This window comes from Heterocephalus glaber, unplaced genomic scaffold (genome assembly GCF_053883595.1).
Source record: "Heterocephalus glaber isolate CG9 unplaced genomic scaffold, H.glaber_assembly_v1.0 deba00001733, whole genome shotgun sequence".
Classification (NCBI taxonomy): Eukaryota; Metazoa; Chordata; class Mammalia; order Rodentia; family Bathyergidae; genus Heterocephalus; species Heterocephalus glaber.
In genome coordinates, this window is record NW_028258444.1 from 12,939,394 (window position 1) to 12,953,989 (window position 14,596).

Consider the following 14,596-nt stretch of genomic DNA (forward strand, 5'->3'; position numbering starts at 1 on the left):
ACAGAAAAAAATGTATAAGATGAGACAATGGAGTTAAAATTGCAGCAGACAGATTAATACTCTTCATACTTGTCCACTCCCTCAGCACTATCTGCTCCAATCTCTTCATAATCCTTCTCTAGGACAGCCATCAGAAAACTCCCCTTCCTCCATCCCCTCACCCATGTACCAGTGAACAAAGGCACGCCTAGCATACAGCAGATCAAACTTGTGGTCCAGGCGAGCCCAGGCCTCAGCAATGGCTGTGGTGTTGCTCAGCATGCACACAGCCCGCTGCACCTTGGCCAGGTCTCCACCAGGAACCACAGTGGGAGGCTGGTAATTAATGCCAACCTTGAAGCCAGTGGGACACCAGTCCACAAACTGGATGCTGCGCTTGGTCTTGATGGTGGCAATGGCAGCATGGACATCTTTGGGAACCACATCACCTCGGTACAACAGGCAGCAAGCCATGTATTTCCCATGGCGAGGGTCACATTTCACCATCTGGTTGGCTGGCTCAAAGCAGGCATTGGTGATCTCTGCTACAGAAAGCTATTCATGGTAGGCTTTCTCAGCAGAGATGACAGGGGCGTATGTGGCCAGAGGGAAGTGGATGCGGGGATAGGGCACCAGGTTGGTCTGGAATTCTGTCAGATCCACATTTAGGGCTCCATCAAATCTGAGGGAAGCAGTGATGGAAGACACAATTTGACCTATCAACCTATTCAGGTTAGTGTAGCTTGGGTGCTCAATATCGAGGTTTCTACGACAGATGTCATAGATGGCCTCGTTGTCTACCATGAAGGCACAATCAGAGTGCTCCAGCGTGGTGTGGGTGGTGAGGATGGAGTTGTAGGGCTCAACTACAGCTGTGGAAACCTGGGGGCTGGGTAAATGGAGAACTCCAGCTTGGACTTCTTGCCGTGGTCAAGAGAGAGATGTTCCATCAGCAGGGAGGTGAACCCAGAGCCAGTTCCCCCACCAAAGCTGTAGAAAACCAAGAAGCCCTGTAGACCTGTGCACTGGTCAGCCTGCAAAAGAAGAGTTCATTTTAGCTTTGAGATATCTGGTAAAAGCTGCAACAGACTTCTAATAAATCTATGATTAAACAGATTTAAAAACTTTTAAATAGAATTTGCTAAGAAAGCAGTTATAAGAGCTTCTAAGTGCCATGTGATTCAAAAAAACTTTCTCCATTAGCTCCTGGAGTGGGAGGTTGCTAAAAAGACTATTTTAAAAATGAACTTTCATTTTCTTGGGTAGAGCTCATGTGGCCTGGAATGTTATAGGGCCCACGTTTTGCAGTCTGGTGCTCTTTCTGTGGCTACATAACAGGGGCAACTAGCTAGCACACTGCAGAAAAGTTGCCCTTGTGTGGTGCAGCTTATTGAGAATTAAATTAGTACTCGCAGTAGCACTTGGCCTAGCAGGCACTCAATACGACACTAGGTATGACTTTTGGGTGAGGTGATTTACTAACAGAACTCCACAAGACCTCACCTCACTGGAGTTCTTTACCACTCAACGGGGCTCTTCTGGCTTACAAACTGGTACTCAATCCAAGGGTGAATTTAGGCCTTTAAAAACAAAGTGTTCTGGTGACCAATCTCTTCTCAAAGGTGCTTGGAGATCTGCTGACATTCTCTACTGATCCCTCAGTGGGTCCACATTCAGTGATCACGTGAGATTCCCGTGTAGGGCAGACCCCATGTCTACCACTGCACCCCGCAGGTGTCCTGGGACACAGGAATAACACCAAGGACAAGTGCAGTTGCTTTGGAATGCAATGATTATCCCCTCTGAAGCCTAAATGGCTTTGATTATATTTGCCCCTAAAAGCAGGTCCCTGATTTCCAAGTCAGTGCTTGCTGCTGAAGCTTGATTTGCCAGGATAGAAACCATTAACCGAATTTTGCCTTGAAGCCTGGGATAAACATCTGAGGAAAGTATGAAGCCAAGAGTGATGCAAGGCCATTCTTTTCAGAACAGATCAGTGTGGCTGGGATTAGTGTGCGATTTTCCTGACACAACTGCTCTACCCAGGCCTTCACACTTGATCTTTGGTTACTTACAAGCTGCTCACAAGTGTAGGGAGCAGGTCATTAGATTGACATTGATCGCAAAATGACCCAAACACAGGATGTACCAACCATCCTGAGGAAAATGAAGTTGCCTGAGACTTTAAGGCCCACAGAGCCAGCTCACTGCCCTGATAAAAACCCAGGCACTGGTTTTCTGTGACTCTACCCTAAAACTTCAGAGTTTCAAATGGCTGCCACTTGCTTCCATCCTAAAGAAGCTCCTGACTCCTTTTCCACTTTCAGCTTTGTCGGGGGTCTGTGCTTTTTAGCTGTTGTAGATAGTTACACTGCCTTCTTGTGCTCTGAACTGTTTTTTTGGTGGGCTGAGGACTGAACCCAGGGCCTTTCACATGCAGGAAGTGCTTCCTCTGGGCTCAGCCGAGCCCTGAGCTTTACTAATGAGTTTGATCAATTAGTTACACATAGGAGTAGCCACTTACTCAGTGTGACTACAATGACCTCAAAAGGGGTGGGGTCTCAGCTGGAAGCAAGGAGGCTTACTGGTCTTACATGTCAGTAGAACTTTGGTTCTCATCTTGACACCAGGTAAATTGCCCTCACTGAAGGATAAGCACAATTGACCAAATCTGCTGTGTAAAACACAGAAATGGTAAGGGTATGTACTCTTGCTGGCAGTTGTCCCACAACCCAGGACTATCTGGTTTAGAAAGTCACTTAATGTAGAGAACAGCCCAATTAATTGGAAGGAAGGATTTTCGTAGTTTGGCCAGCCAAGGTGGCACAGGCCCATAATCCCAGCTACTTTTGAGGCTAAGGCAGGAGGATCCCAAGTTCAAGGCTAGCCTGGGGATTTAGTGGGACTGTCTCAAAAAATAAAAAGGCTGAGGATGTATCTCATTGGCAGGGTGCCTCCTGGGTCTGGCCCACAGTATAGTGTGAAGGAAGATCTTCACTGAGGACCTAATTCAGAAAAATACACTTTGGAAGACCAGATATGGTGATGAACTACCATGCAAAGCTGGCTTTGTAGCCCAGATTAAGTTCAGGTTTCTACATTAGAATGGCACAGTCTGTTCTATTAGCAACACAATTCCCATTCCTCCCAGCTCCTGGGAAATGTGCCTCTCATTCCTTCAACTAATATAAAATTCCCCCTTCCAGGGCTGATACACTCTTCGTGTGATTGTGTAATTCCCGAATCCATTCTGCTATCTCTTCAATCCTGTTCTTTACAAGACAAGAGCTTCTTCCTCTCCCCTTGAAAACCAGAGTAAACCAGCAACTCTAGCCATGACTCATGGGGAAAATGCTAGATAAGCTGCAGTTAGCTGTATTTTAAAAAGTGTGGTCAGAGCAGCCTTTTCACCTAGTGAAAGAAATTTTTTTTAAAGAATCTAATCTTTAGGAAGAACATTCTTCCCTCACTTTCTACTTTTTTTTTTTTTTTTAGGAAAGGGTCTTGCAATGCAGTTCAGACTGGCCTTGAACTCACTATGTAGCCCAGGCTGGTCTTCAACTAGTAGTGATCCTCCTGCCTCAGCCTGGAATTACAGGCCAGACATGTGCCACCATTCCCAGCTAGGTTTGGAGTTTTTAAAAGCTTAGCCAATAAGAAACTACAGTGGACCCTCAATTTAAGACTGGCCTGACATTCAAACAACTTGGGTTAATTAGATTAATGGAAGATTCATCTGCCTCTTGTTATCTATAGCGAGTACCCAGGTAAACATCCAGATCTCAGCTTATTGACTTAGTTACAAGGGTCCACTGTATTTTAAAACACAAGGCTACATGGATATGTATTTAAAATGATTTCTTTTAGATAGACTTTCAATAGGTGTTGTCTTAGCTGTTTCCAATACCTCTGGGAAGATGTATGGAAAGTGTTCAAGTAATTATAATTTCTTTTTTTCGATGGTGCTGGGGATCAAACTCAGGACCTTGTGCATCTTAGGCAAGCGCTCTATCAATGAACTACACTGGCACCCTTGATTTCCTCCCCCTCCCCCCTTTTTGAAGCAGGGTCTCCCTACATAATTAAGGCTGTCTTTGAGCCTCAAACTTGCAGCCATCCTCCTGCCTCAGTTTCTCCAGTGCTGGGATAAGGGCACTGCCATGCCTGGCTCCAATTTTTTGTTTCTTGAAAACCGAACTAAGAACATGTTGCTAGTACTAGTTTTATCTGTTTTTTCAAGAAAATATCCTTTTATGGCTTTGACTCTGAAACCTGGTTTAAGTAGAAAGCTTTAAGCTGTAAACATCCCAGTAAATTAACACCAGAAATGCCAGATTAGGCACAGTGACAGTTAATTATTTCCTTCTGAAGAGGAGCTTGCCTACTCCTCGGGTGCATTGGTGCAGCTGCCATCAGCATCGCTCAGAGCTGGCCACAGGTGACTCAGCAGCGAGTCACAGGGCGTGGAGGGCTGCCAGGAAGTGAGTGCACAGTGGCGCCCAGCGCACCCGGTCCTCCAGGGCTGGTGTCTAAAGGAGAGGGAAGGTGAGAGCATTTGGGGAAGTGTGGGGAGAGACTTCAGTTTCTCCAAGTCCTGGGGGTCAAGGTGAAGGGTCCCTGCCCTTCCCAGCGTGGAGGCCAGCCTGGGGGTGGGGTGCCCTCTCAGCGAGAGGTTTTTCCCTTCCAAGGACTGGGCCGGGGTGGTGTTTTTCAGCCAGAAGCGAGATGGGTCTGGCGAACTCGCCTTTCCCAGCCTGGCTGCCAGGAACCAGTAGGACCCGAGAAGGCTAAGGTGGGAGCCGCAGGAACCATGAGAACTGTCGGGAGCGGTCCTGCAGCTCAGGGGTCTTGGGACCCCTGCCAATAAACCAGCAACACCCCTCCAGTCACCATGATGGGGACTCGTAGCAATTAGTGGCTCCAGAGAAGGCAAGAGGACAGCAGCGAGGATCACCTACTGACAGATGCCCAAGAAGTCCCAGGGCAGAAGCAGTGCCTGTGACCTGCCTGCGGGGTGCCTGTATATACCTGGCTCTCCATGGGGGGTGGGGCATATGGCCCCACCTGGGGCAAAGCCCCACCCACCGAGAGGGGCGGGCTGTGGTGATTGGTGGGTTTTGTTAGCAATGCTTTCTTTAAATGTGACTGTTATACCCGAAACCAACTGTGGCTTGTGCTTTTAGAAACACTTGCTAGAATTAGGAGTTAATTAATAATTAATAATAATAATTATTATAACTATTAATTATATATTATTATATATATAATTATTAATTATTTCCCCTCCCCGAGACCCTTCCAGAGTGAGTTTCTGGGGAAGATAGAGTCTCCACCCATAAAGGGCGGCCAGTCCTACCTGGCCCAGCTCCTGGTTTCTCTGCAGAGTGATCATCTGCTCTGGAGTAGAGTCACCTCGAGATGCCTTCAGGATATAGGAATCAAGTAGAAAGTAAATGGGATGCCAATTTTTTTCTCTTGCATTTATGGGCAACTCAAAATCCCTTATTCCTTTAAAATGTACCAAAGTTAAAAGAGAAAAAGGTCTGAGTAGGTGACAGAAGATGCAGAGATAACTGAGCCAGATGCTAAATGAAGGAAGAGGGCCCAGAGTTGTTGAGATTCTTAAGACAAAATAAAATGCAGAGGAATGTATTAATTATGATGCTGTTTCACAACTAGGATCATACTGTAAGAAAGAAGGAAAATGGCCAAAATTGCCTTATGTTCAGATTTCTTTGAATTGAGAAGTAATCCTTAGTTGTGTTCAAAATGTAAATGTAAACCACAGGAAAATCAGACTCATCTGGCCCTTAGGGCATCCGCTATCACTGAGCCTGAGTCTACTCTTCCTCACCCTTTGCAGCCTGAGGATGAGGTTTCCAAGGCAACTTTAATCAAAGCCTTGCCCACTGTTACTGAGTGTGAGGCTTCCTCTACTTGCCCTTCCGGTGCTGAGGGTGGGGCTCCTAGGCCAGCCATAATTGAAGTCTCTATGAGCTGTTTCCATCCTTAGCTAACTTTGTTCAAGCCCCTTAAGGACAGTATCCCCTATGGGAAGTAAATGGCAAATACAGGACTACCTGTGTCCTTTTCTTTCAGTGACCTAAAACAGATCAAATAGGATCTAGGAAAGTTTTCAGATAATGCTAATAAGTATATGGAGGTCTTTGGAGGACTTTCTCAGACCTATGAACTAGACTGGAAAATATGTTACACTTAAATCATTGACTTCTAATGAGAAACAGTGGATACAGACTTTTATCTGTGAGTTTCTTAAGTGTATTACAGATACTCAGGGATACATGTTTCCAGAGTGGGTGTAAGCGGAGTCTAGCCAGCTATGGAGGGACATTACCTAGGTGACTACTTAGAGAACCCAAAATGTCTTGAAGACCTCTTTCTCCTAAGGCTGAGATTTTTTCTGGATTATTACCTGTCTCTGTCCCTGTGGGTGATAGATCTCTTTTGATTCAGAATCATTTATTAGAAAGTAAGCCCTTGGGGCCAGGAATGTAGCTCAGTGGCACTGCACCTGCCTGGCAAGTGCAAGATCCTGAGTTTGATCCCTGGTACCAGAAAAGAAAGAAAGAAAGCCTTAAATGATATAGTTGGATTACTTTCTTTTCTCTCTCATTGTCTTTCAAGAGGCTAAAAAACCAGATACATTCTTTGATTATTGCTTTAATTTTCTTTCTTTTCTTTTCTTTTCTTTCTTTCTTTTTTTTTTTGGTACCACGGATCCAACTCGGGACCTTGTGCTTGTGAGGCAGGCGGCAGAACCACTGAGCTAAATCCCAGGTGCCTGATTACTGCTTTAATTATCTGCAGTTGGAGTAAACCATAACTTTTGTCTCTGGAGGCATGTTTTGCTAAGGATTAGAGATCCACTATGAGAAAGCTCTTGATCTTAATTGTCTTTCTGTACCTGAGATGGTTAAGATTTAGTTCTTGAGCCATACTTGGAGTCACTCTTCTGTCCCTTCTCCACTGCCCTGCCCTTGGGAAATAATAGTTTGCAAGTGTTTGGTCCAAGGCAATTCTCTCCTTTGTGGCTGCTGGATTCAGGACCCAATTTCCAGAATGTGAATTTCCCCTCCCTGGGACCCTTCCAGAGTGAAGCTGACCTTCAGAGGACTGCCTCTGTCGTCATGATTTCTCTCCAGAACATCATGCTAGGCCGACCACTAGTCTCAGAGATATGCTAACTGAGGCTCTGAAAAAGGAAGGCCTATAACTAAGTATGGTCCAAGGGTCACAGGAAAATTGGAAAAAACTGTCATAGGTAGACATCTGCAGCAGGGCAGATTAGAGCATCGGCAGGCCTTCTTTCCCCACTGTTTAGAATACATACTTAGCTCCAAAGTGCCACCTAGTCTGTTTCTACACTCAGACCTAGCCTACACACCACCCCTGGAAATAGTTAACATTACCTTTTAACAGTCTGTCCCTCTAGAGGGAGCAGTTACATGTGGCTATCAAAACGACAGTTTTAGCTATCATTTGTGACTATCCAACAAATATGGCTATCAAAGCAACAATAAAAAGCCTGTATAGCTGGATATTCCAATCAGATAAACTGTCAGCCTAGGGCCCATCTTAAAAACTATCTTTGCCCTCACAGGTATAAAAGGTTTTTATTCCTTCTGATTCTTATTACAAAAGATCTCTGTTAATCACCTAAAAAGTTCTTACTAGTCTTATTTATAGTTATAAACCTAAAAACTCTAAAAGGGTTATTATAATTTGACTTTGGCCAAATACATCTGAGTGCACTCTGGTTTTATAAACAAATCATCTTATGTGTGTTTGTCCATCTGTTTAATCTGTAACTGGTTACAATACTTACAGATATTTTGTTTGAGCTCAGTAATTTTTTTTCTTTTTATCTTTTTGGATTTTAAAATATTTGTCTATGACTTAAGTTGGCTTATAGATAAATGTCATTCGAGCTAAGGACATGCTTCCATTCAGGTTGCCAGCTGATCAAAATGATGTGAAGACTGATTTTACAAACACAATACATATTTTTGTCCATGTACAATAACTTGGGAATCTTTCATTAGTCAAGAATAATGTGTTAATTGTTATGATTCAGGTCTTATAGGTCATCTAAAAGATTTGTTAAGATCATTAAATGAGGACACCTTAAACTTAGAGAAACTGCTGGACAGGACTCCCTTTGGTGAATAAAGGAGCAACTGCCTGGAAATATTTTATTCCAGTCTTTGTTCACTAATTGGACCCCAATTTCCATAGCCTTATGGGAGACACACCTCAATAAACATTACTAAACACATTATTGTGATATGTTTACATTGGTCATCATCAAAAGGGTAAATTTTCTATAGAAAAAACAAGAATGTTTTATTAAAAGATGCTTTTGATATGAAACTAAATTAAGAGAAAAAGGGTTTCATATAGCTGTGCCACTTACTATTGCTAATTTTATGGTATACTAAATGTATTCATGCCTTCTGTGTGTACAGGTCTTCTAAGGTAGAATACCAGGATTGTTTATGGTGATAACCTTTTCTTAGACTCAGATAACTGCCTTTCTCTTGTGCTCTAGCTACTTATTATAAGAGATAAATGTCAAGCCAGTATGAGATCACCAGTCAAATGGTGGAAAAAAACCCAACTTATGAGATGTGTATGTTTTTTATGTGTTATTACATTTAGAGATGCTCAGGAATGAAACAGTCCAAACAATGTCATGCACTAAAAGTTAGAGGCTAGACATTATTAGCTTCTAAGGTACATTTACAGGCTGGGGCATTCTCATTATATGGCATCCTATTAAAGGATATCAAATTAGGTGAGAATTTCTTTGTTTCATTTAATATCTTGTGATAAGGTGGAGATTTTTGACTAAAAAGGCTGTTCTATACTAAGATGGACATTTAAGTGTGTTGCAAAGATAATGTCATCATGATTGTCATGCTAAAATACTATGTTGTGGTTCTTGATGTCAAATTTTCTCTGTAAGACTATATAACTATTGTCTGTTAACATTCTGCCAGGATTTAACTACTAAAACAACCATGGTTGATAAAAAATAACAATCCTCTGGCTGTACTTTATATTTCAAAGTGCTTTGTGTCCTGATAAAATTATAATAGTTAAGCTCACTGCTCCCACTACAATACTTAATGTCACTGATCTTCTCTTCAACAACTAAAGTTTAGAGACCAGAACTAGAAAGGTAATTGGGCTAAGAGGATGGCCTATATTTTTGCCCTGTCCTCTAAGGTCAATGAGGATCCAGGACATGAAGTAACCTTTTCTACAGGACCCTGCAACTTTGGTGAGTCACCCAACCTCCTGAGCAAGGAGATTGCAGGATTCCAGAGGACAGGAATCAACAAATGTACAGTGTGCCAAAGGAGAGTCACCAAGAGGGAAAAATCTCCCATGTTTTCACAGAAAGTAACCTGGTCAAGCATGACTATGACCCATTCTGGCATTCTGACACTGACAGAGGAGCTGAGAGGCTCTATACATGGTTCCAGAAGTAATGCCTGAGGAGACTTAATTGTCCTTGATGGACAACAAAAGGTTAATTTTTGATTAGCACAGGAATCATTTTAACTTGATCTTAAACACCCAGAAGAAAACTGTAACCAAAAGATGTATAAAAACTATATAGGGCTGGGGATTTAGCTCAGTGGCACCGTGCCTGCCTCACAAGTGAAAGGTCCTGAGTTTGGTCCCTGGTACTGAAAACAAACAAACAAACAAACAAAAAAACAATATAAAAAGGCCTTCAATCCCTGACTGCTTCTACGGGTTTCTGGCTACACAGGTAGCTGAACCATTGTTATGGTTCAGTGAGGCTAAAAAGTATGGTAAAAGCTCTAAAAGCTCAACAAGAGTCTTAAAGTTCTTTAGCTACAATTGTCCTTCAAAACCACCAATCTCTCCGTCTTCCTAAAGCTGAAACTAAAAGGATCTGTGACAAGAAATGTCAGACTTATAGATAACCTCCATCAGTAGAGGGGCTCTAAGAGCCAGCAGGTTACAATTGCTATTTAGTCCCTTAAAAGCAGTGTCTGGATGTGGCCCTTCTCCCAACTTGCTTTTCCATTCTAGTGTTCATGCTTTGATTATACATGTTCAAATTTCTTGGAAAATTTGTTTATTCTTGACTAGAGGCAGCCAAACTCCAAATGACGGTACAGATAGAACCAATGACAATGTGCCAGACTCCTTTTATCGGGCTTCACTAGATCAACCTTGTAAAGGGTGCTCATAACTGTTAAACTGCAACATGACTTCTACCCAAAGCCCATTAGATTAGCTCTCTGGAAAAGACCCCTGACTGTGGTCTCCTCTACATTGACCCTTTGCAGCTTGAAGCAGCTAGATGGAAACTATACCCCTTCTCCCCAAACCACAGTTAGGGACAGCTCTTCAGAGGGGGGCATGTTATAGACAGCTAAGTTAATTAAATATAGGCAGTCAGGTAGGGCTGGGCCCTCGAGAGAGTCAATGCAGAATATGAGAACATATTACAACTGTGGCTAGAGGTGCATTCATTGAAGGTCAGGCTTCAAGACAAAGAAAAATGACTACACCCACATACATCCTCTGGTTCATCACATGATTGATATTCTAAGTAGGCATCAATCACCTTGAATGGAAGACCAAAAAACCTCCCTAGCCCATTCCTTCTGGGAAAATCCTTGTTACTTCCATGTATGCTTACTACATGACTTGCTTCCCCATTTGATCCCAGTTTAATCAATATTATTTAAGTGTCTATATTCATAATCTTATCAGTTGACCATAGTTTTGTTCCACCTCATACCCATCTTGTGATTTACCATCGGATCAATATTACCTAAGTGACCATATTTATAATCCTATTGATTGACTATAGTTTTGTCCCACCTTATACTCACTTCTTGTGCCTTTGCTCTGTAAAACTCCCTTGAAAAGTGGGGTCCGTGGGGTAACCCACTTTCTGGGTCCCTTTCTGTCACTCTTACACAGAAGCTATCTTTCTCTCATTAAATTCTTCCTACTGTTAACCTCCATTTTTCCTAGAATTCATTCTTCAACTTGGAAAACATGAACATGCTGTATTAGAGATCTAGCAGGTTGGGAGTTATAATAGTTCCCTTATGTTATTTACAGGTCCATATATCACACCTATATTCATGCACTGTATATTAATAGAACTTCAAAATTTTTTGTTGCTAATTAATTTGAATTTTTAGTTTTAGTTTTTTGTTTTTCATGTGCAGGAAGAAAATCAGCCTGTCAGTTACTCATGTCCAATTTCAAAATTATCATAGAAATTAAAGTTGTTAAGGTTTGCATAAGTTTGGAGAGTTCAGGAAATGCAGATGAATGCCTATTCTTTCTGGGCATGTAATTCTCAAAGAAAAGTTTTATTCTGCTTAGCATCAGTGGAACTGGGTGCAGGGTTTCCTGAAGAATCACCCACAAAACCAGAAACAGTGTCTTCCTTTAGCCACTTTTCCACAGAGCCTGAGCTGTGTGACCTCTTGCTGCTGTAGTTTCTCAAAGTGATCGTATTTCACAGCCTGCATAAACAAGGGCTTGTAAAAGAAAGAAGGTTTTCTTTTAAACTCCTGCTCCTGCTTGACCAGAAAAATAAAACCCAGTCTACCTTTAGGACCTTGTGGCTTAATAAAAAAACAACAGAAGGCTTTTGTATCAACTTGCCATTCTGCATGTACAATATATTCTGAAAGAAGAGAATTAGGATTAATAAGTAGGCCATTTCTGCTTTTCACATTTGTGATGCAAAAAATTCTAAGTAGTGGAGCTAGGTAAATAGAGGATTCTAAAACCTATAAGGAGGAGGTGCTAATTAAATATATTTTTAAATAAAATACTTGTTTATTTTATTATACATATGGCATATACTACCTGTTGTATGTACGTGAGAAGTTGTAAATTTTGGTCTATTATCATGTACACTTGCATATGTCGATACACAGATATTATTAAACAAGACCAGGACATTTATTTTATATTTATAGGCTATTATTTAGTTTAAAGGTTAGAGAGAGGAAGGGAATTTAGACTGGTTATTTTCATATGATACATAGCCAAAAAGCATTTGTGCATTTCCTTTTGTCAGTGGCAAACATAAAAAAATCTGTTTGCATTTTTGCATGTACTATTATGTGACCTAAGAAATATAGGCTAGATGCTTGTTTGTAAATCATGAATTAAGTGTGGTGCTTAGTGAAATAGTTGGATTCTCCAGATTTGCAGTAGTAGCTATTAGCCACATATGTCTACTGAGCAAATGAAACATACTGCAAGTGTCAAATGCATGCCAAAATGAGACAAGGAAAGTATAAAGTATTTTGCTGATGATTTTACATTTGATTACATGTTGAAGTGATAACATTTGGGATATATTGGGTTAAGTAAAATGTTATGAAAATAAATTTCATTAAAAATTTTAAAAATGTGGTTACTAGAAGATTGAAAATTATATATGTAGTTTACATTATATTTCTATTACACATACTGCCTTGAACAGGCTTCGTATAGACACATTATGCTCAGATCTTTCACCTTTCTTTGTCAAATTACCTCACTAATGCCTGCTTTTGAAGAAATTTCACAGAAGTTTGCCCATTCTCGAAGCATGCACTTTAATTGTCACACATTAAAAATTTCATTAGAATCCTTTCAAGAATTTTCTCGTCTAAGAGGTTTTATTTATAACAAGTCAGTTTTAAATTCACTTTAGGTTCAGTGAACATAGTTGCTCAGCTATGGACAGAGGGTCTCTTCCTTGGGAACGCGCGCCACCTTGTGGACTTACTGAATATAGCAACTTACTCAATGCTGTAGCTGTTTTAAAACCTTGAAGAAGGCTCTTACTTTTCATCCTTGCCCAGCCCTCCCTTCAACCCCTCCAGTCCTCCCTATTTACAAAGATTTTGTTCCTATTTTTCCATTTTCTCATATTAATCCAATTCCCTTCTATCCTTTCGCCTAGCCCTCCCACTTCCTTCCCCTTTGCCCCTTTTCTTCCTATTTCACATTATCTATTATACATTTAGTCCTTATTTACACTTTCAGTTTCTCATACCAGAGAAATGTAAAGTGCAAATTTCCAATGATGAATGTCATTATATTGTATACCTAAAATGTACCAATGATTAGAATGAATAATCGATAATGCAAAATAGGAAGAAAAGGTCCAAAGGGGTAGGGGTAGTGGGAGGGGCAGGGGAAAGGAAAGAAGGGAAAGGGAAAATGATGAGAAATGGAAAAAATGGAAATAAAGTCTTTGTAAATAGGGAAGGGTGGAGGGGGTGAAGGGAGGGCTAGGAATGGGGAAAAAATAAGAACCAAGATGCATTATGTAAAGGTACAATTCCCAATGAGAAATGTAATTGTGTTGTATACCTACAATGTACCAATAAAAGAATTTAATAAAAAAAAAATCTTGAAGAAGGCAAGTATTTACTTAAGATGTTTGAAGAGAAAGAACTAAGACCAACGGTCATTTCTCTGCAGCATATTCTTTTATTAATCAGATTTTCCAAGCTCTGGGGCTTATTTCTTTTGGTTAAGCAATGGTAAGATAGAGATAGTCTAATAAGACCTTTCTGATTTGGAGTGCTTTTAAAAACGAAAAGCTCTCCTTTGAGCTTTTATTTTTTTCTCCAGAAGTTTTCAACTGAGGTTTTTTTTATCCATTATAAAAGTAAGAATTCTATATAATTTTGTTCTTTTTTGTGTGTAAAATCTGAGGATGTTTAAATTATTTAATATATTCAAGTAAGGTTCATTAGATAAATGCGGAAAAAGAGGTATGTAAACAAGTCATGTTACATTCTCAAGAACTGATTTTGAATCAGGGGTGGTGGCACATGCCTGTTATCCCAGGACTCTGGGAGGCTGAGGCAGGGGAATGACAAGTTTGAGCCTGCTGGGGCACCTTTGAGATTTAGCAAAAAACTATCTCAAAACCAACCAACTAACCAACCAACCAAACAAATCAACAGACAATTCAGAAACAGTCCTGGAGATGTAGCTCAGTGGGAAGGCCCTAGGTTCAATCCCCAGTACTTGCGGGTAGGAGCGGGAGGAAGAACTGATTTTAGTTATTTTGGAGACACACAAGAAAACATTGCTGAAAAGCTCTGGATTGTAGATTTCCTGTTTCATAAGTTTCTTCTTGATGTATTATATATACACACATGAAGATTAATTATTCATCTGTTCCTCACCACATTTCATTTTCAAAGCATGCTGAAATTAACCAGTAAATTAGTGAGATATTCATACTAAGAACAAAACAGATTTTTCATGGTTCAGAGTCACATTCACTAAATTCAGCAAAACAATTAAGATATGGGTTAATATACAGCCAAGTAGTTTATTCTCCAAAGCATGTTTTGTCTCTTCAAGCTGAGGTAAGGATAGTTACGAGTGGTTATAAAAGAATAGATCAGTTGGATTTTTTAAAAATGTGGGCACCCTGGCCACCCATTTCTAAAATTGTGCTTGAAAATAATTTATCCACATTACCTTCTTGATACCCAATAATAATATGAAAAATTATTTTGATTATGAAAACATAAAACAAATACAAGTCTTTGTTGAAAGACAAACAAAA

General features: G+C 40.7%; 1 protein-coding gene and 1 pseudogene across 3 annotated transcripts in view; one reads left to right on the top strand and one right to left on the bottom strand.

Annotated features, from left to right (window-relative positions):
• Window positions 1-14,596, top strand: part of Tmem117 (transmembrane protein 117) — a 569,660-nt gene that overhangs the window by 62,571 nt on the left and 492,493 nt on the right. The window lies entirely within an intron of this gene.
• LOC106010935 (tubulin alpha-1C chain-like) overlaps window positions 39-14,596 on the bottom strand; it is a 51,427-nt pseudogene continuing 36,869 nt past the window's right edge.